This window comes from Falco rusticolus, chromosome 1, assembly GCF_015220075.1.
Source record: "Falco rusticolus isolate bFalRus1 chromosome 1, bFalRus1.pri, whole genome shotgun sequence".
Taxonomy (NCBI): Eukaryota; Metazoa; Chordata; class Aves; order Falconiformes; family Falconidae; genus Falco; species Falco rusticolus.
The window spans coordinates 22,644,639-22,666,536 of record NC_051187.1 but is presented as its reverse complement, the minus strand read 5'-3'; the positions used below and the strand labels follow the sequence as shown (position 1 = coordinate 22,666,536).

Here is a 21,898-nt window from a genome sequence, read left to right as displayed (position 1 = left end):
GGCGGCCGGGGCGGCGCACGCTGATAGGGCGCGGGCCGGGCAGTTTCGCCGGGCGCCGCAAACAGTGGCACGTTGGAGCCGGCGGTGCCGGGCGCAGGTGAGTGGCAGTGGCGGGCGCGGGGTGGCGGGTTCGAGTCCCCTCGGCCTCTCTCGGCGCCCCCTCCCTTCTGAGGGGCCGCCTAGGCCGCGCTGCCCGCCCCGCGGGTCTCCCGCTTTCAGCCCTGCCGGGGCTGGCGGCACCTCCCCGGCCTGGGGCAGGTGCCGCTGCCGTGCGGCCGCGCACACGCGGGTTCACCCCGTGGGCAGCGCCCCGGCGGGGGCGCACGGCGGGTGGGCTCCGGAGGCGTGCGGCGGCCGAGGGCCGGCTGCCGGGGCGGGCGCGTTCGGGCAGCTGCCTCGTCCCCTGGGCTGCGGGAGCGGCGAGGCCCCAAAGTAAATGGGGGCGGGGGACGGACAGACCTAAAACCGGGAGTCCTGAGCGGGCTGCCCGTCGCAGCAGTCGTGTCTGTCCCTTTTCTAGCGGGGGAGCGGGGGCAGAGGGGGCGGTAGGTGGTGTGGGGTGCGCCGTGCGGGTTGCCGCTGGCTCCGAGCCAGGCTGGGGCCCGGGGGGGCCGGGCCGGGCTGGGGCGGGGGGGCCTTTACCCGGGTCAGCGCTGTCCTGTCCTGGGGGCCGGGCTGGGGCGGGGGGGCCTTTACCCGGGTCAGCGCTGTCCTGTCCTGGGGGCCGGGCGGGGGCGGGGGGGCCTTTACCCGGGTCAGCGCTGTCCTGTCCTGGGGGCCGGGCTGGGGCGGGGGGGCCTTTACCCGGGTCAGCGCTGTCCTGTCCTGGGGGCCGGGCGGGGGCGGGGGGGCCTTTACCCGGGTCAGCGCTGTCCTGTCCTGGGGGCCGGGCGGGGGCGGGGGGGCCTTTACCCGGGTCAGCGCTGTCCTGTCCTGGGGGCCGGGCTGGGGCGGGGGGGCCTTTACCCGGGTCAGCGCTGTCCTGTCCTGGGGGCCGGGCTGGGGCGGGGGGGCCTTTACCCGGGTCAGCGCTGTCCTGTCCTGGGGGCCGGGCTGGGGCGGGGGGGCCTTTACCCGGGTCAGCGCTGTCCTGTCCTGGGGGCCGGGCTGGGGCGGGGGGGCCTTTACCCGGGTCAGCGCTGTCCTCCCCTTTGCACCAGCCCGGCCCGAGGGGGGCTCAGCTCCCCTGCCCCGCTTACCTTGCCAGGGAGGGAAAACAAACTGCGGCTTCCACAGGCCTGTGTGCTGTGAGCAAGGAAAACTGCTGATCCTGCAGGGATATCGCTTTCTTCAGCTCCTCTGATGAAGCTAAAATTACCGTTCTGTTGTAGCTGTAACTTAATGGAACAGGTTTTGTTTAATAGACTGTTGCTCTGCTATTTACAATACTCTGTGGTTCCAAGTCAAGCTTACGGTGCCGCTTCCCACAACGCGTTAACCTCCTCCCTGCGAGGCATCTCTGGCAGCTTCAATTAGTTCTGGCGTTTGACACGGGATGGCTTTGAAGTGTTGCTTTTGACTGGATAAGGCAAGCAGAGAGCCGTTATCTTGGTTGCTTGAAGAGAAAAAGCAAAGCCAGTGCGATGGGGCTGTGCTCCAACACATCCCTGCGCATGGCACAGCTCGCTGTGCTGTGCCCCGTGCTTGGGCTGGGGTGCGTGGTATGCATAGGATTAATCTCCAGGCACAGCAATAAAATGCTTTCCTGGGCTTGCTCCCATGGCTTTTGCCTGGAGAAGGCCAGATCTTAGCAACCAGGAGTGTAAGCACCAGCCTGTTTTTCCAGCGAGGAGTTCAGGCATGTTATTGCTCGATACGGTATGAAGGCTGGGCTTTAAGTCACAGTAGGTGCTGGCTGCTGATAGCTTTCTTTTTTTGAGGTTCACTGGTATGAAGTGCCTTCAATCTGGAGCTGTCTCCAGCTATTTCTTCTCCACGCTTTTGGGATGTATCTTGTGGGTCGGAGCTGGCATGCTTGGAGTGGGATGTGTGGGGGTGCGTACCCTCCCAGGACAGCTGCTGGCCCAGGGAGGGTGGGCAGAGCAACTCACCCAGCCTCTTCTGGAGCAGAGCTGCAAGGGGACCTCGCCTGCCCAGCGTTGTCCCGAGGGACAGTGAGATGCCCCCATCACTTCACACAGCCTCTTGGTGCTTGACGTCTGCCATGGCCTTCAAAGCCTGTGCTGCTGGGGCACCTGTGCCCCTTCATTAGGATGTTCATTAAACACTAAAGGCTTTTGCCTGATGAAATTCATTGTCCTTGCACTAACCAGCCTTTCAAGGCTCAGCTTCCTTTTGCTGGGAAGGGACCATGGGATTTCTGTCCCCTTACGGGCTCTCATGGGGTGGCTACAACGGGAATCTCTTCAGCCTGCAGCAGAGGAGATGCTTGGAAGGACGGCATGGCAGCGTTCTGTTTGCTGGAGGAAGAAGCACCGTTGAGGTAACGGTCACCGCAGGCACTTCTGTGGTTTGGACCTCAGCTGCGTTTGAAGAAGTGCCACTATGCTGAGTGTGTCACTGTACCTCAGACAAGGGTCTGCTCGCCAGAGTACAGCATCTCTTCTTGCTGGTGTTTGTTCCCTGAAGTTACCTGAAGGGTGTATTTAACCCAGTTGTTTGTGCCAGCCTCTCTTGAGGACAGCCGTGTCTGAAAACCAAGCCTGCAAGTGTCACTGCTGACCTTAGGAGAGCCTTGACAGGGTCATTGCTACCCAGGAGCAGGGGAAGGAGAAACCTCTTTTGTAAGAGGCTTCAGAAAAAAGCTGGGGTGCTGGCTGGCCTCTGTGGGCTATCAGCAGGGTGGTTTGGCTCTCCAGAGGACCTGTCTGCCTGGCTGAGGGGCAGAGAGGATAAATCTGATGCAAATCCGGGCAAGCCGAGTTGGGGGGGGGGGGGGGGGAAAGGGCATGTGTTGGTGGGGAGCTCAATGTGAGAATTCTGCCTGTGCTGGAGTTGTGGAAGGCAGTTTGTCTGACAACATCTGAAATCAATATGTGCAATTACTCTGCCTTGGGAAGATGCCTGGAGAGAGCATACCCGTTACTGCCCTGAAGTGCAGGTGGGTGATGAGCAGGTGGCATGTCCATGGGTCTGTTCAGCAGCTCAAAGCACCAGCACACATTGGCTGCAGGGAGAGGCAGGCTCTGCTCATTTGTAGGTTTTTTACCCACCTCTAATTTGGGTAAACGTGTACAGAAGCAACTGTTGACATAACTCTAATTTGGGGTGGGGGGAGACTTCTTCCTGCACAGCTTCTGGCAGATGCCTGCTGGTACCTAGCCCTGCTGCTGAGGTTTGGCAGTTGGAGAAGATGGGCAGCTGAGCCTGTCCCTTTGCTGAGAACCAGTGAGGAGGCAGGTTACCCCTTTGTCTTTTGGACAAAGCTGCCAGTGTAAAAGCGAAGTATAGAGTTGGTATGAGATAAAATCTTACTGCCTTGTGCCTTAAGAGGTAGGGAAGCAGACACATCTGGGGAAAACTAGGTACACAGTAACCCCTGTCAAAATTCTTCCTCTTACGTCTTTCTCTTCATGGTTTCTCTTCTGATCTTCAGTCCTTTATTTTTTGGCACAGGATCTTACTTGCTTTAAGAAGCAAGCATCCGACATGCAGGGAGGTGACCCAGTCATCAGAAGATACGTGGTTGGAGAAATGAATGTGGGTAGCTGGCTGTAAAAGTGGTGGGGATGATTGACGTGTACAGAAGCAACTGTTGACATAACACAGTCGTCATGGCAGATCTGAGGGTTGGTTAGTGATGTTTGTGATAGATAAAGCATCAAAGCATTGGGTGAAGTAGATAAATGACTTTTATCAAATAATGTCATGTTGTCAAGCATGTTTTAATTAAGACAGCTGTTAAGCCTAGCATGGTTGGAGAAAAATGTCTGAAGCCTTCTAAAGAAGAAATTCTGCTAATGGATAAATTGGGATAGAATACTAATGTAAAAGATAATGGTGGAAAGAAGCTGCAGTAACTTTCATGGATGCGTGGGAGAGTGGCTGCTGATTTGTGGTGGTGGGTGAGGTGTAAGTGTACATGCCTGTTGCCAGCTTTTCAGAAGTTCAGATGTTTCTCAGGCTTGTGAAGCTGGCCGCAAGTGGTGGCTTTAAGGACTGAGTCCCTAATCACAGAAAACCATGCTCTGTTAGGGACATCAGCAACAGGCCAGGATGCTGCAGATCCCTTTGGAGGTTGTTGCGGTATTTTTGAGAAATGGAGTTCCCCAGGTCCTGGGTGACCAGCAAGTGTAGTGTGCCTCTGGCCCAGAGCTGCCTGCCCTTGGTCTTGGTCTGGGTGAGAAGTGGCACCTGGTGACAGGCACGGGGAAGAAGGGATGAAACCAGAGATGTGATGAAGCAGGGAGGTCCTCTGTGGGTTCCCAGAGAAGGCTTGTGCCTTACTTCAAGGGTTGCTTTGAATTAGCAAGTGTAGCTTTTTTTTTTTTTTTTTTCCTGGAATCAAACATCAGGGTTATGAAAAAATCCATCTGGAAATCAGACTCAACCTTTCCTATATTTCTGGTTTTCATCCTATATTTCTGGTTTTCAGCTACTGTGTTGCTTTCCAGTCTAGTTTTTAACCTATACAAATGCAGTCATTTTATAGAGCTCCTAATTAATGGTGGGGTGCAGTCAAGCACTGTGTAACTTGCAGTTCTAACTTGCTTAAGAATTTGCAGTCTGGATTTCTTGGTCACTTTTCCTGCTGGGCTAAGTCTTTAGAAATATATTCCTGTTCCGTTGCAGTCTTCAGTTTATTGTTGACATAAGTGATATGAACAGAAACAGGGAGAAGCATAAATACTTGTCATTAGTGTCACGTACATGACATCAGAGAATTTTGGTTTTTTTTAAATTCCTTTCATGTGCTGGTGTCCCTTGATGGGGAAGTTTTCCTGAAAGGTCAAAACCTTTTGGGGACACGGCTTCTCAGTGGGCTGAGGCTTGCAGCTGGAAGGGAAGGCTGTCCCATGGCAGCTGGGAGCTTCTGAGCCCAGAAACCTGCTGGTTTAGGGAATGAAACCTGGCTATAGATGAACCCTTCTATTTTATTTCTTGGTGGCACCAGCACAGGAGCTGAGTCATGCCTTGTGGATAAAGGTGTGGTTTGTTGAGGACTTGTTTCTTTTGGGTTGCTGCCCTGGGCAGGCATTATTTTAGGGTGAGTACCTCTGAAATAGTTGTTCTTTTTGCCAGAAGCCATGTGGGATTAATTTAGCCTGTTTGTCTCTGGGGTGGTTTCAATGTTTCTGCAGATTGGTGGCTGTGTTCAGGGAAGGCTGTGAAATGTTGCGATTAATTCTTCAGTATTGTGCAGAGTTTATGGTGAAATTGTTAGCTGGTTAAGAGTGACTGCTCTAATTATGCTGGTGTGAGTGTAAACAGCAAGGCTGTGATGTGCTACTGTCTGTTGGAGCAGCACTTGAATATGTGTCTTGCTGAGATACGGGCATCCTTCCCCTTTTTCCTGTTCCCTTGCTGGACTCTCTGCAGAGTAGCCATATGTATGTCCTGGACAAGAAGAAAGCCATGGAAATCCAGCCTTCCTTTCTGCTGATGCTGAGTGACAGCTGCTTCCCTAAAGTCAGCAGAGCCAAACTCATTACCTCGTTTTTTTTTTTTTGCTACCATTTGCAATTCACTGTCTCTGGTAGTTTCTTCTCACTGCAGTATAAGTGAGGAGGACTGTGTCCCATCCTTTTCAGCTGGCAGCGGAGCCTGATGTTTTGATGAGAGTCCTTGTTGCAGAGCAGAGGGGTCTGCATTAAGCCACCAAAAACAGAGCTGTGTGCCGTGGTGGGAGGAAGAGCAGCTCCCTGAAACCTGCAGTTCCTCTGCAATATCCCATGGTGGTTTCCATGGTGTGCTGATTGTTTTTTTGCAGCCAGGTGGCTCCATAATTGTGTGACCTTGTGAGGACAAAGCATTAATGACCCATTTTGGATGGATGTTAGGTCCCTGTTCCCATGGGGAAACTGTGCAGGGCAAGACTCCTGACTTTGCACAGCTGTGCAGGTAACACTTTCTTCAACTTCAGAGGGGAAAAAACTCCACCTTGCCTCTGGTATTCTCACTTTACATGGATCTCTAGTATGGCTGTTGAACTCTAAGTATGCTCTGTAGAAGCAAGTCCTGCAGACCCACAAGGCTTTCAAATGGAGAGGGATGATTTGGTATGTAGGCTGTTACATTAACATGAAGATTTGTTCAGTTGTTTCCTCTGGCTACAGATTTCCTTGGTAACCTGGAGCTCCAATTCACAGATAGACCCAAACATTGAGTGCTTAGCATAGCTGTTAAACCAGGAGCAGACACGAGAGGCTCAGCTGGAGTGGGAAAAGGAAAATTAAAGAAGCCCAGGCTGAATAACACCTTCTGAGGGTGCGTTAGTGTTGATTTGTGACTGTGGTGAAAGTGTGAATCAGTTGTACCAAGGGGTGTGAGATCATCATGCCCTAGTGACCTGGCCTTTATTGCTTGCATTTGACAGTTTGCTGCTGTATTGGAGCAGTGTTCTGTGGTGAGATGCTGCTGTCCTGGTGGCTTGTGTTTCTCAGCTGTCCCTCTGCTGCAGAGATTGCTCACAATTTTATCTTGCAGTTTTGAGTGCAGCTGTTCTGGTTTTGGCTGGGATAGAGCTAAGTTTTTTGCCTGGTGTACGTATTAACTCAGAATATTTTGCTGTTGGTCCCTTGTAGTCATGAGAGACTTTATCATGGGTTTCTGTCTTTTCTTCCCCACCTTCCACTCTAGACAGTAGTTCGAGTTTCTATTCTATATAATAAAGCAAGTCCTAAAACCACAAAAGAGCTGCTGAGGGTAGGATTTTATATATAGAAGTAGCATGGGCACAGCCTCATGAAGCCCGCAGTTGCAGGCTGTCGCATCTAATGGATAAAACTGAAGGAACTGGGCAGCAGCGGGGGGAAAAAAAGTGCCAGCACTGCTTTGCAGAGTGCTGTGCATGCATACCTACCTGAGGCTGGCTGTAATTACCATAATTACCAGCTCCCATGCTGCTGCATCGAGCTCTGTCAAGTTACTCTCAACTAGCTCCTGCCTTTGTGCTTCCTCGCCATGGTACTGGCAACACGCAGGCATTGCTGGAGCTTTCCTCCTGCCTCTGGACCTCCTCATGTGCTAGAAAAAGCTGGTGGTCTAAGTCTGATCTGCTGCTCTGATGTGGGCTCTCGGAGAGAAATTGGGATGCTCAAAGGAAGCCCTGCTAGAAGATCTGTAGCTGTTGCTTCATGCTGGGTGTCTGCTGCCCTCCCTTTCCTTTGTCCAACCCCAGCACCTGGTGCCTTGCTCGTCTGTGGACAAGAAACTGGAAGATGTGTGAGCTGCCTCCTTGCTGGGAGTCTGGGATGGAGGTGATCTGAGGATGAATCACAACGCCATTAGGGAAGGAGGCTTCCTTGCTGCAGCATGTGAAAAGTGATTGATGGTAGCATGAAAGGAAGAGGATGGATTTGCCCCTCAAGGGAGCTGAGTGTTGCCTTGGAAAGGTGTATTCTGCTTCTTCAGAGCTTCCCTCCCCGTCTTTTATGAATGGTTACAGATCAGTGTGGAAGAACTGGGAGGGAAGGAGAGAGAACCGGGTTTGGATACTGGTGATATAGAAGGTGGTACCCCCATGCCAAAGAAATCAAAATCCTTGGAAGGCAGTAGGATCCTGGTGCAGTGTTCCTGTGACAATTATAGTACGCATGCATAAGCTAACCACTTAGACAAGTCAAGTCTTGATTTTGGTACTTCCTAACACCCGCTACTAGTGACGGTGTCTGGGTAGTGCTGTTCTGTGGTATTGTTTGTGCTGGAACCAAGGGTTTCAGTCTGCTTGTGCCGATGCTGTGCCTGCCTCAAGTGGTGGTATGAGGACAGAAGATTCACCCCCTGACCTCTTGGCTGATGAGATGCTGTGGTGCTGAAGTCCAGGCTGACCCTTCTGTAGCTGTCAGGTAGCTGAACTGGCAAAGGTTAATGGTATCTGAGGCTCCCAGGTACAAAACGGACCTGAGATGAGGGTTTTTTTGCCTGGTTCTGTCAGCACCGCATCCTCAGGCGGAGAGGCATGGAGCAGTGGGTGATGGCTGGGTGCACCTTGTCAGGCCAGCCCTGGCTGGCTGCAGAGGGACCAGGAATGTGTGTGTGCTGCTGCCATGGGGCTGGGCTGGGGGGTTACTGTGTGTGCAGGGTGGGATCTGCTGGAATGGTGAGAATGAGGTCATCCGTCTCAGCTTGCCTAATGGGCACAGCACTGGCGGGGGGACGGCTGGGGAAGTGTGGAGGAAAGAGGCAGAAGGAAGGGTTTTTTGGAAACTTGAGAGGGCTTATAGCTCCTTGACAGTGCTGTCAGATCAGTGCAATGCCTTCACGGGTGTGATGCTTTGTCTGCCTTTGTTCTGTAGTAGTGGTCATGAACTTCGGTGCTTTCAGCTGGCAAATCGGGCCACGTTACTACTATGCATTTACATGTTCAAGAGATCAGGCGTCTCTTCCAACATGTTTCCATACTCTAATCAGGCTTCTGCTTTTTCCTTTCTCATACAGTATTGATGTGAGCAGTGCTTATAATCTGCCTTGAAGCAATAGTAAAAAGGCATGGTTTATTCATAGCAATTGCTGGGAGTCCATTACTTAATGCCAAATAGATTGATTTAAGTCAGACTGCAGAACGGAACTGGCATTTTTTGTTAATTTTCATTTTGCTGTTTCCAAGGAGTCAAAAAGTGGCTGCGCTTCACCCAAATGCCACTGTATGCCTGCCGTTCGGAATGATTATCACAGCAGCAAAAGAGCAATATAAGATTATGCCCCACCTGTGGGAATCTGTTCTTCTGCGGCATGTCCTGAAAAAATGGGCAACACCATTATGGCTTTCCTCATGCTCCTCCAAACATCTGTCTGCTGGTGGCATTTTTTCTTACCTTAAGAGGATAAACCTCATGGCAGGGACCAGTGTTTTCTCCGTACAGCATCAGGCACAGGCGATAACTGCATCTGAAATACCACAGCAATAGAAAATAAGCCTCCAGATCTGAGTCAAAGAACTGCAGGTGCTCTGGGGATGCAAGGCCAAAGGGCTGGTTGTTTGTCTCCGATTTGACTCCAGAGTAGCATGTTGCTGTGTCGCCTTTGGTTCGGTGCCTGCCCAGCTTCCCTGTCCCCTCATTCCTCATGAGGTCCCTGGCCCTCAGGGCTGAGGCTGCTCGCCCTTGTCACAGTGTGTGTGCCAGCCTCCTGCTAACAGCACGGCTGTGATGCCAAGGTATTCTTGAATTTCTGCTGTGATCTGTGTAGAAACACCTGGATGCATTGAGGGTGTGTTGGGGTTACTGCGAGGTGCTAAGAGCCTCACTCCACTAAGGCTTTGTGGAGGAGAGTTTCCAGAGTATTTAATATTCCGTGCTCTTTAGGTATGAATAAATATTTCCTTGGCCTGAAACGTTCTCTGCTGTGAAATCCATTCCAGTCTTTTTGTCTAAGACAATCGGTCTCATTCCTTCCCTCTCTTCTCCCATGCCCCAACTTTTATTAAGCTAGAAATACATTGACACTTCACCGTCAAACTGGTTTCTAGCACATTAGGGAGCTCTGCAGAGCATCTTTGCAAGTTGTCAGTGTAGCTGCGTGGAAGAGAAGAGGAAGATGGTTCAGAGGTGTGGATCTCTTGGGGAATCTGATCTTCCTAGCTGATGGCTTTCTGCAAAATCATCTGTCCATGTGTATCTTTTCCTCTCTAAAGGAAGGGTGTGGAATCAGGGAGTCAATGAAGAAAGATGTTTCATCGTTGTGCTTTAATACATTTATTTTGGCAGTGCTCCCTCCTGTTGCGAGTCTCTGTCCCACCATGCAAGTGTGCTTGTTTTGAGCTTCTTTGGAGCTGTCTGTTCTGCTGTCATGACCTGTGGATCACTTGGTGCCTCTTCTAGTTTCTTGGCAAGAAGCCTGTGGCTCGTACTAAACCCTTTCCTGCTCCACTCCCCCGGAGGCTGAGCTGTCTAACGCTCTCGTAAGAGTTTTTTGGTTCACCTATGGGATTTCTGCAGTCCCCTGATTTGGTGGCAGGAGGCCTGAGCCAAGCCCGTGTGTTTTTTCAGGAGCAGGTACAGGTGACCGCACTGTTCGGGATGGACCCAGCTCCTGCCAGCAGCTGAAGGCAGCTTGCTTGGACCTGGACAGCCAATATCTTGAAGCGAAGTCATCCCAGCTACTCCTCACTTGCTGATATTGGGAAGCACCATTTCCAGCAGCAACGGGACTGTTCCAAAGTCCTTGACCTCTTCTGCAGCTGTGGTACCTCCCAAGCAGTGCCGGCAGTTGGGAACTCTGGTGTCCAGGCTGAGGCACTTGCAGTCAGTCAGCAAATGGCATGTCCGCTTTCCCGATGGCTTCCAGCCTCACAGGGCCTGGCTCCTCCTGCCCTGGCCAAGCACTCCTGTGGAGATTCACCAGAGCCAAAGGCTTTCTGGGGATCGGCTGAGTGGCTCCTGGAGGCAGGAAGAAGCCAAGAGCTGGAGCACAGGCTGCTGAGCAGGATGGGGTGTCAAGAAGCTTGCCCAAAAGGGGCTCTGGAGATGCTCTGAGGTTGCCGTTAAGTCAGAACAGCCACAGCAATCCTCAGTTGGGACCCTGACCTGCAAAAGCTGGAACCTTAAAGATGTGATGGGGAAAGGAGTGAAGTGCCCCTCCATCGTGGTGAAGACCAGGGCTATATGGTGGTGGGAATCCACATCCTCCTTGCCTTGTTCATGTGCAAAGCTGGGGCTGTTGGGAACGTGGTACAGCTGCTGCAGTGGCTGTCACCATGACCAGCTGAAACTGGCCAAGGAGTAATTGTGACACCAGCAAAATCCCAGAAGTAGACCAGTCTTCTGATTGCTGGATCACTTATTTAGAAATAGAGCTGGGTGCTCTCTGGGCTTGTCTGTGGGAGGTGGCTGCCTTTGACCACGTGTAAACCACAGCCTTGCCTTCATACTGAAACTGCCACAAGCTGCGATCCTGGTGGAAGGGATGTCCAAAGTGTCTGTGGGCTTTGGACATCCCTTCACTTTAAACTCCTCTGAAAACTGCAGCAACACCACCACCACCTCCCAGGCATCTGGGGGTGATGAAAGGAGGTTCCTGGCGTTACAACCAGATGGACTGAAGGTGCTTCTTTGTGTGTAAAGCTGGAAGTTGTTGTGCTTGCCATGCCTCCTCTCGGGTGCTGGGGAGCAGCTGCTCCTTCCCCTGGTGCTGGGCAGGTCCTGCATCCAGCTCTGCCATGTATTAAGCCCAACATGCCCTGATTAGGGTGGGCAGAGTCTCTCTGCTGTCAAACTGTTTGTTCTGGCTATAAATTTGTCTGCTTGGAAACCTGTCATCTTCCAGCCTTTCAAGCCCACCTCCCAGAGAGCACGGGAATTGTAAGTATTGAGACATATAATAAGAATGATGTAATTAAAATCCTTGATTTTGTTTTTTTCTTGTTTGAGGGTTTTTTTTTAATGCCTTTGATTTAAAGGGTGGTAGTAGCTAATTGGATTCTGGGCCAGGCTTGCATAGGCAGCTGGGGGGAAGGGACTGCAAATGAGCCCAGCCAGGAAATTGCACATTTAAATATAGTTCTCGGTAGGGTCAGCAAAACACCCAAGGGAAAAATTAAGTATAAAATTTCTGCTGTAATGTGTTCATTTAGCTGCAGACATTGTCTTAAGGGAAAAGAATAGGAAACATGGGAGTGAGGGGAGCAAACTGAAGGGTAAGTGTCCCTCCAGCAGTGCATTTGTGTACCACTGCAGGTCTGTCCCAGGCAATAGTATCCTTCAGCTAACCCAGAGGGCAGGATTTAAAGAAGTAAGTAAATTAAAAAAAAAAAAAAAAATAGTAAACCATTGGCCAACTTAAAGAAGAAACCACCGAAGGAATTTCTGGCTTTGAGGAGGGGTTGGTGATTTCGCTGGATGATGAAAATCCATAGCTCACTTAACACTGGGGCTGCTATTGTTGTTAGCAGCTTTGACATGGATCACCTGGGTCACTGTTCATCAGGTGCTGGCGAGACAGGACCACCCACCACCTTGTTTGCACTCTTTGGGTTAATGGGGGACCACTTGCCCTGTGAGGCTGCTGCGTTCTTCCTGAATGGGTGGGTGGGATGCTGCTTCCACTCCCATGGGTACTGACTGGTTTCCCTGAACTGGTGTACTGGGAAGGTGACTGGAGTCAGCGACAGGAGGTGGATTCAGCCTGAAAAAAGTGAAACATTGGATTTGTCCCTTTAAAAATCTGCAGCCTTGCGTTTTTAGTGTTAGGACCTGTGGCCCTTTCAGCAGAGGGACAAGATAGTTGTCCTCACTGTGGACATGAGCGAGGAAAGCAGTGTGTAAAGCAGCCAAAGCCCAAGATGCAGGGCAGAACATCTGGAGTAACCCCTGGCTGAAAGGCAGCACTGCTCTTGAGTTTGACTAATGTGGACATTGGTTTTCCAGCCCTGTTTGTCCCTTGATTCCCGCATGGCTGGTGGCATGTGCACCAGAGCTTGCCTGCTCCTGGGTGGCACGTTAAGAACAGCCTGAATTAGTCCTCAGCAACTTTAATTCCTCCTTAAGGCCAAGATAAAGAAATACTGCTGGTGATGGGAGATGCGGAAGAGCTGCTTGGTTTGTGTTTCCCAGGACCTTGGACCCAGCCCTCAGTTCTCTCCCTTTTCGTTTTGGCTGTCTCCCCAGAGGAAGGCCACATGCTCGAGAGGCAGAGCTTGTCAGGAATAAGGCTTGGTGCTACATCCCTGCCCTCTCCAGAGGGCTGCAGCATCCTTGGCTGTTGCGTCTAGCTGGAATAAGATTTCACCAAAGCTGCGCACCCATGAAGGGACCCCAAAACCTGGAAGATAAATTAAAGAAGGCATTAAGGAAGGAGCAAAATGTCTTTTTTTTTTTTTTTTTTAAATCTAGGCGTGCCATTCAACTACTGAATGGTCAGTATGTCACAGATGCTGTTATATTATTGAAAAACCACAGCTCAAATGATAACCCTGGGTCATTTGGTAGGGTTTTCCTTTGCTTCCATTTCCTTGCTTTTCCTTTTCCAACATAGCAGGCTTGTTTGTGCAGGTGCCAGCTGGGGCTGGACTTTCAAGGGAGTTCTGCACTGGCCTTTTGGGGGTGATTTCTTAAGCTTTCTTTTTAATGCCTGCTTTGATTAGAAGTTGTTTGAGCCAAAGCTTGCTTTTCAGTGCGCCTTAGAGCATTTATAGCGAGGCAGTTAGCTCTATATTAATTGGTGCTGTTGCCAGGCTATTGAAAGGTTGTAATAACCTGGCCAAATTTTCAACTGTTGGTCTAGGCTCTCTGCCTGGATGTCAGGGGAAGCTAATTACAGTGCGAACCAAGGAGAACAGGCTGGCCTGAAGGAAATTAAGGTTTTCCAAGAGCCCTGGTGTAGCCTGTGTCAAATCACAGCTGCATCAACCTCTAAATTTCTTCTTCCTTCAGTTAAATTACCACCAATTGATTTCTTGCAAGTGTAACCACCTTTTATACCAAGAGAATGAATACTGGCTGTTTTCTCTAAATCCAAATAACAGAGGTTGGGCTGGGATTGCAGAAGCAAATAGAGGACAGCTGCTTCCCTTGCCCTTCCTTTCCTTCTTGCTCTGTTACACTGTACAGAGTATTTGTGGCAGCTTCTTGCTGACCCTGTGTTGGGGTCTATCATGGGGCAGTGAGTGTGTCCTCTCTGGCACTGAGAGGGGTGTTAGGGGTGCCTGAACCTCCCCGTGTGGCCAACAGGTACGGCATATATCCTGCTTTCTCTGCAGTGCTTGTCACATCGCAGAGCTTAATTCCTTCCAGTGCTCTGGAGGCTGAAAAAATAAATAGCATCAAAATGTGGTAGACAAGTTCAGGGATGCTCTCTTGGGGCTCCCTGAGTGACTGCTTGAAGCTGGGAAGTGCTGTCAGGAGGGCAAACTCTAATTTTTTTTTTCTGATTATCATTACTATTTTTAAGCTCTTAATTTTGCGCCAGCCACCCCTCCAAGCATCCAGTACTGGCCCCTGTTGGAGACAGAAATCAGGGCAAGGTGGATGCACGGCCTGACTCAGTGTGGCTTTTCCTATAAATGATCTGGCTTGTTTTCTAGAAGCTCTTGACCTACATCTTGGGTTTAGTGCTGGTTCAGGAAGGAAGAGCCCTCACGGGTCCATACTGCACGCGAATGTGGATTTTCATCGTTATCTCTTGCAGCTCTTTCTCAAGACTGGGGGTTTTGGTGTCAGTTGGGGCCAGGAGGTGGGACTAGAACCATGTATGTCAGAGCTTGCTATAAAAAAAAAAAATAAATAAAAAAAAATTAACTTGGCTTCCTTCTGACACCAGACCCTGTGCAAAAGGCAAGCCAGACATCTGCTGTATATCTCTGTCTGCCAGTCCTGTCTCCCACCCTGCCACCTTGGCCACCCAAGTTCTGGAGCCTTTGTCCTCCTGGACTCTTAAGTGTCTTGCAGTGATTAAGGCTTCAAAGATTTGTTACAAATTTTTTTGGAAATGGATGGCTGGGTAGAGGAGGGAAGATATTACGGTGAGGGAGAGGTGAGGCGCTCCAGTTGTGAGTTCTGCTCATACCAGGAAAAGGTGACAATGCTGCTTCTGTCATCTCCAGGCTCTTTCCTGCCATCCTTCCAGTGCCATTTGTCCCCTTTGCCTGCCCGCAATACTTCATCCTGAAGGATCCTTGTCCTGTGGCTGAGGCTGAGCAGGGACTGCTCTGGTTTGGGGCAGGGCTGCTGGTGGGGGGGCAGTGCTGGTCAAAGCTTTGGATGTTTTGGAGGAGTGGTGGGGCAGCGATGCTGGGACATGTGGAAATGGAGCCTTAGAACTGCTGCATGTTCTCTGTAATGGTGCAGAGAGCTTGGGGAGACTGGCGTGTTGGGGGCCCAAGGTGCAAGTAGCTTTGATGACAACTTAGTACAGAAACCTGAACCCTAAGAAGTCACCTTAGAAGCCTTCACAGGACTGCCAGCGAGGTCAGCTTGCATGGTGCCGCATGGCCGTGCCGTTGCTACACCAGTTCAGTTGGTGTTAGTTTTCATTCTCTAGGATGGCCCATCTTGAACTGTGGTCCTGAGCTTTTCTGAGACCATTTTTCCCTTTAAAAGTACAGATGGGGAGTAAATCTGGGACGGAGAAATCCCTGAAAGATAGATAATCCTCCAGTCTTCAGCTGGACATGGTTCCCCGGTGCCGTGGTGTTCTTTTTAATGCGTTGTCATCCTCCAGCTGTCCCTGGGCAGGCAGTGCGGAGCCTCTGTGGCACAGAGGGAGGAAGAGGCTGTGTTTTGAGGTCAGGGTGGACTGAACTGTGTCAGATCCAGGCACAAATTTACCTGTATGTCTTGGGTCACAAACCGCGGAGGGAGTCAGTGGGATGTTTGCATGTGGGTAAGGAGTGGGCAAATGCAGTCGGACTTGGGTGCTGGCTAATAAAGAGTGTAGCACAGAAAATAAAATCCTCAGAGGAGATTTAATAACTGGGGAGAATAATTGTAAAGTACTTCAGAATATTAACCAATGGCTGAATGTGTCTAATTAGCTTAATGAAGCTGTGTGGTTGGGTTCTTTTTTAATCAAACAGATGGGCAAAACATTATGCACCAAAAAATGAGATCTGAATACAATGAGCACATTTAATTAGCAAATAAAAGACAGAGAAAGAGTTTGTTTTTCAACTTGAGAAGTGAGAGATTCTTCTTCACTGAAGGCTCAAGAAGAGCCTCAAACATCACAGTTTCAGGTTGTAGGGATTATTTCTTATATTTTGGGTGTGGGGGATGGAGACAGCCTGGCTGCACCTGCGGGGAGGTGAGCGGGCGCGGGTGGCAATGGTGCTGTCCCAGCCCGGTGCTGTGGCGCGGAGCAATCTGTGGCTGCTTGTCTCCGGATGGGTTCCCAAGGGCAGGCTCAGCAGCAGTAATGCTGCTTAACCCCCTGCTCCGAAGCCTTTTATCTAAGCATTTATACGCGAACACCTCTGTTTTGCAGAAGGGGAAAGCGAGGAAGCAGTAGCTCGAGGTTAAGCAGGATCTAAGTTCGGTGTTGAATATGTGGTGCTGAGCAAGGTGCCCTCAGTGTTCAGGACACCTGCGGAGCGCTTCCCCGATGGTCTGCGCTTACGTTGGCCGTGCCTGGAGTTCCTGCAGCTGCCTGCCTGCTGCTGCTGGCCCCAGTCGATGGGATCGACTCCTGCCACTGCTGTCACTGCCCTTGCTGCAGTGGCGGCTCCCATCCCTGTTGGTGCCTGGTACAACACGCATGCACTGCTGTAATCTGTCTGACCAGCTCTGCTGTGCCATGGAAACCTGGTGCAAATCAGTGCCTTACCTCTCCAGATGGGAGACTCCTTTCCATAGGAACCTCAAGTGCTTATGTAGGTGTGTAATGTAGATCCATAGTATCTCGGAGTCTTGCCAAGGCTGGGAGCGTTTGCTTCAGTCTAATGTTATAAGCTGAACAAACCATTTTGATATTAAGCCTATAATAATAACACCTTGTAGCTAAAGAGTGTGTTTTTCCCCATTGGTGGATTACTCAGCTCTGTTCTTTTGAGGCAGTGTTTAATAAAAGCAGAGACTTTCCCAGACGCTGTTTAATTAAACAGCTCAGAGATCTCTTCCGCTTCATTTCAATGCTGTGATGGTGCTGCTCTATGGTTTCATCTCTGGGGCTGTTAGAGATGGAGCTTGTGCTGTGCCAGCCTGGAGGCCAGGCAGGTCGCTGCCTCCTGCCCAGCGTGCCCATCCTGAGGGCGTTGTGCATCCAGGGTCCCCCAAGCTCCAGCTGCTCTTCAGTCTGGTGGGGAACGTGGTGCTGGGGCTGAGCCACGTGGCTGGTTCCAGTGGCAGCTCAACTAACGCGCTTGACATTGCAACTAACATTTGGGGTCCTAATTTCTACCTGCTTCCTTTTTTTGTTGCTAATGTAGGTGTAGGAGCATTTTGATCCTGATGGCTTGGTTACAAACAATTAGCTACAAAGTGAAGACATTAATTTGAAGCCTCCTTATTTTTGTCTTTGGAGGGATCTGTGAGCAGATGGTGATATGCTCTGGTTTTGCTTATTATTGCAGATTATTTGCCAGATAATTTTTCTGACTAATCCTTTGGCCTCTAGACTGTTGAAAATCCTGGAGTCAGATTTCTAATAAAAACACTTGTGTTTGCAAATTTTAAAATCTGTTCCTGTGCCTGCTTGCTCGTGTCGTGGTGAGCAGGAGACTTTTCTCTGGGTGGCAGATGCCCTCTGCTCCACGGGAAAGGGGCATCTCCTAAAGCAGAACCTCCTGCCCAGTGGTAAGGATGGGAGGTAGCACCTTCGTGCCTGGTTTGGGGTTTATTTTATTTTAAAGCATGGTATGGCTGACTGCTTAACCTCAGCATCTGCTGAGGTCGCCATGCTCTGTCCTGTGGCACGGTGCAGAGGCAGTCCTGCTGACCCAGAGCTGGCGTTTTGTGCAGGTGATGCTGCATAACTTCACTTGCACAGAGCAGCAACTGGGTGATTTGCCAGTATGTAGCTGGGCAGGACACTGGTAGCAGCGCTGATGGGGGTGCTGCAGCCGCCAGCACAGCTCTCCCTCTGCTGAAAGGCAGCTGTGATTTATTTCTTTTATGTTTATTATTATTATTTCCCCTTCATCTCTTGCCACCTCTCCCCTTTTTTTAAAAAAAAAAATATTCTCTTGGATATCTCTGGAGAGAGAGCTGGCTCTGGTAACTGCTTGACTGATTTATTCTAGTGTTTTAACATTTACTGGATTTACATAACAGCCAAACAATCTGTTTCAAGAGTTTAATATAAACCCAACTCTAGTGAGTCACATCCATGTTAGCAATAATGCAAAGAGAGGCAGCTGGGGGAGTGAGGAGATGACTTTTTCTGGGTTTCTTCATGGGAATATCTGGCTGCCTGAAATATCTCTGACACCTCGTAGCTGAGTGATGCTGCCAGTTCTCCTCTGCCGTCAGGGATTTGTTCTGAAACTTTGAAAGAGCAATGGGTGCGTCACATCGGTGCTCACATCGCTGCTCCTGGCCGAGCTTGGTGGCCTTTCCAGAGCTTCCCAGGCATTGCTGCATGGCCCTGATGCTCTGCAGCCTCGTGCGGTGTTGGGTACCTTTACCTGGTGCGTGCATGTTGGAAAGAGAGGGGAGCTATGAGAGCTGCAAGGTAAACCTATAGTGATTTGCTGCTTGTGTTTTCAATTAAAAACCCACGAAGCCTTTGTGCCAGAGCTTTGGGAGCCAGGTGCTGGTGGTAGGCGGATCAGCACAACACCAGGTGGGATGCTGATGGTACCAGCACATCCTCCTGGGATCTGGTGACCTGGTTTTGTGGCCAGAGTGGGTTTGAGCCCAGCCAGGTGAGAGCTGTCCCTGTTGAGCCACAGCGAGACAGCAGAGCTGTTGGGATCTCCCTGCCCAGGCATGAGCCGGCTGAACAGGGCTCGTGCCTTGGGGACAGCAGCAGTGAAATCCATCAGGATGATTGATAGCAGGGCTTTCCCAAACTGTGGTGGGGAACCTGCTGCATCAGGTCCTGTCCAGGCAGAGTAATTTTGGGACTTCCTCAGTCATCTTGTACGGTTGTATGAGTGTAGCAAATCTCTGGAGCAACTCTGCCTGCCCACCCCCACCCCCCCCGCCCTGCTCCCGAGGCTCTGTTGCCTCTGGGGGGTGGGGGCTGTGATGTGGTCAAACAAAATGGGTCTCCAGCTTGAGCTGTCATTTGCAAAGCTCCCAAGCAAGAGGCAGCAGGAATGGAGCCGGCAGGTTTGCATTTGCATTGCTGCCTGGGTTAGGGGTTGGCTGCTCAGCTAAGCAAGTGCTTCTCTTGCTGCAGCTTGCTTATTTGAATTCTTGTCTTCAGAATGGAAAATAAATGCTGGCTGATGACATCCATTATAGCACTAATTTTAGAGCATGCCAAACACTAGGAAATGGTTTGCAATCTTCAGTCTCATTTCTCCTTTATTTCCCCCCTCCGTTTGTGAGAACCGCCTTTGTCATTCTTCTAAATGCCCAGTGATGTCCTGCTTACTGGTGCTTCGGGCATCAGCCCTCTTTTCTGATGACTCTTCGTTCAGCCACTTGACACTGGTGCACAGAAGCTCTTTCTGGGGCCGCAGGCAGCCCGTGGGCACGCTGGCCTGATGCAGTCAGTGAGCGCTCGGCCAGCTGGTGCGAGATGCCAGCAAAGTCCCCTTCAAGGCTGGGGGGAGCAGGGGTAGAAGCATCAGAGTGGAATTTCTTATTCTTGGGCACCTGGGGCTTTATAAATCTTTCCAGCCCCACCCCAGCCTGCTTTCTTGGTGAGCAAGAGGGAAAATATGAATTTCCCTCTGGTCTGCTGAGGAGTTCAGGAAGCAGTCCCAAAGCTTCAGTGTTTGTCCTTGGCACTAATGCAAACCTGAGTGGTTGCTAAAGAGGATGGAGCAGGCGGTGAGTTAAGAATCAAAATGCTTGGCTAGTGCCGGAGGAAACAGCAGTGCACAAAATCTAGATTTTTTTATTATTTTTTTTTTTAAACATGATTCCTTTTCATCAGCTGGAAGCTCGCACTGGTCTGAGAAGAGCCTGGGTGCCTAACTTGGTTGTCTTCTATGAAACCTTCAGGATGGCTGCAGACACCAGTGCTCCCTTCAGCACTGCTCCTGGCTTGCCGTGTTCAGCAGAGTCTGACTGAGCTCTGGATTAAAGTTGGTGGCAAAAGTCCAATAGTTTCACCCCGTGCAGTTTTCAGAGGCTCTCTGGAATACGTGGGTCATGGCTTTGGCAACCAGACATCCCTGATGGCAGCTGCTGTGACCATTAGCAAACAGATTGCTGAAAGATGTGGTGCCTGACCTGGTCGGGGGCTTTGAAAATCTTCACTCGCCTGCCCCCAGCTCCCTTACCCTTCTCTCCTCTGGACAGCCCAGCCTGCTGGCAGCCAGCAGTGGCTGTATCTTGCAAAAAGAGCTGCCGCTTGGCCTGGCTTCTTGTGCTGGTGAGTGGTAAGAGGTCCCTACTCCCGGCAATTACCATTTCATGCTTCCCCGGGCGCGCTCTGCGCCCTGCGGCTGCTCAGGGTGTCAGCCCGTGGGAATTCGACAGGCAAATGTCTTCGTAGTCGGCCTTTGTGAACATGACTGAGATAAACCCTTTACTGAACTAAATGTGGTAACAGCTAATCCCTTGGAAACAGTCACCTGGGCCCTGTGCGACGAAAAGAGGCTTTGCTGCTCTGATTAACAGCACTGGCAAGAACATTAACTCACTTTTCTTTGGAAATGAAAAGCACCTCTCCAGGAGAGTTTAAAGGATTAGGCACCAGCTGGAATATTAAGGTAGGTGGGGGGTTTTTTGCACCTTCCTTCTAAATGTGTAGCTTAAAAACCTGTTCAGCCCTGATGGGATGGGTGATGACGGCTGAGCATCGCTGTGCTGTGGTAGAGACTTGCCGCGGTGCAGAGACCAGCGTCACCTGACAGGCTTCTCTGAGGAGACGGCAGCAGTGAGCAGCTTTTGGCACCCTTTGCCCACACTGGGGTGTCTTTCGTGACACCAGGGCTCAGTGGTGTAAATTAACCCCTGTCGGACTGGCCAGTCCCCATCTGAAGGGTAAAGCTCATTCAAGCCTTGCTAAAAGCCAAATGATACTGACGCTTTCCAGCCCCTTCTTTAGCAAATGCCCAAGGCATTCCAGCTGTTTTGACAACTCCACTTTCCTTTCTGGGAGGAGATTTGCACTGGTTTCTTTATATTTTTATTTTTTTTTAAACACAACACTTGGTTTCAAAAGCCTGAACTAGAAATTCCATCTCAGTTAAAAGCAAAGCTCTTGTATTTCAGTGAAGGCTGCTTGGGCTGTATTTTTCAGGCCAGGCTTTTATCTTGGTGCTGGTTTCCATGAGGCTGCATGCCCAAGCTCTGCCCTGGCAGGGGTGCAGCTTGGTCAGCGAGCATCACGTGTGATGCTTGCTGATGAAGGCTGCTGCCCAGCAGCCTGCCTGGCTGAAGGGGTTCAAACGGGTGTATAACATTTGTTATAGAATAATGTAAGTTTGAGATAAGATGAAACACTTGGATTAAGTATTCGTTGTTCAGAGCAAGTTTGAGTGCTCAAAATGCTCCCAAAATCCTGTTACCTTTCAACCTGTCTTTCTCCTACTGAATTTTCTATTTTAAGTAAGTAGCACAGAATTAGCTCAGACAGGAAAAAGATACAAGTGTCACTGTCCAAGGCATGCTTTACTGGTTAGGTATTTATGGGAGACATCCAGGAAATGATCAAACAATTGAAAGTGCATGTATTATTCATTGTTGTAGCTGATTAGTTACCACTTGAAACCTTTGGTTGGTTTTACGGCTCTGTATGCTCTTCACCAAGCAATGTATATGTTGGCATTTGTCCCAGTTAAATGTTGCCGGAGATGGAAGTGCCGCAACTGAGTTATGAAATTGGGAGTTAGAGCGGTGGAAGGTGACAGCGTGGCAGTTGGTGTGAGCACCGGTGGAAGTGAGAGGTCTGCAGGTGGATGGGACAGTGAGATGCTCAGTGATGGCTCAGGCCTCCCAGCACTGGGGTGAGGAGCTGCTGGCCCCGTTTTGTGGAAGAGCAGCGAGGTGAGGTCAATGTGTCTGGCTCTGTGTGATGAAGTGATGACAGTCAGGAGTAAAACTTGGCTTGCAAGCTTTGGGTTGCCAGCAGGACCTTGGACTCCCTGCTTCTACAACAGTGATTCCTCCTCTGGACTGGAATGGAAAAGTGCACAGTAACTGCTTGAAAAAAAGAAGATGACTCTTACCTGTCTCAGATGTGCAACTGGTTCTGAATCCATGAGCATGCAGGGCATGCTAGCTTC

The 21,898-nt window shown here is 50.5% G+C and overlaps 1 protein-coding gene across 3 annotated transcripts in view; it reads left to right on the top strand.

Moving 5' to 3' along the window:
- The window catches only part of CAMKK1 (calcium/calmodulin dependent protein kinase kinase 1), a 107,929-nt gene continuing 86,031 nt past the window's right edge, over nucleotides 1-21,898 (top strand). For 2 of the 3 annotated variants that reach the window (XM_037375072.1, XM_037375070.1), the window contains exon 1: nucleotides 20,247-20,380. The gene's annotated coding sequence lies outside the window, so the exon portion shown is untranslated. Of the gene's footprint in view, nucleotides 98-20,246; nucleotides 20,381-21,898 lie in introns of those variants that run through there. The other variant, XM_037375071.1, reaches the window with a different exon arrangement.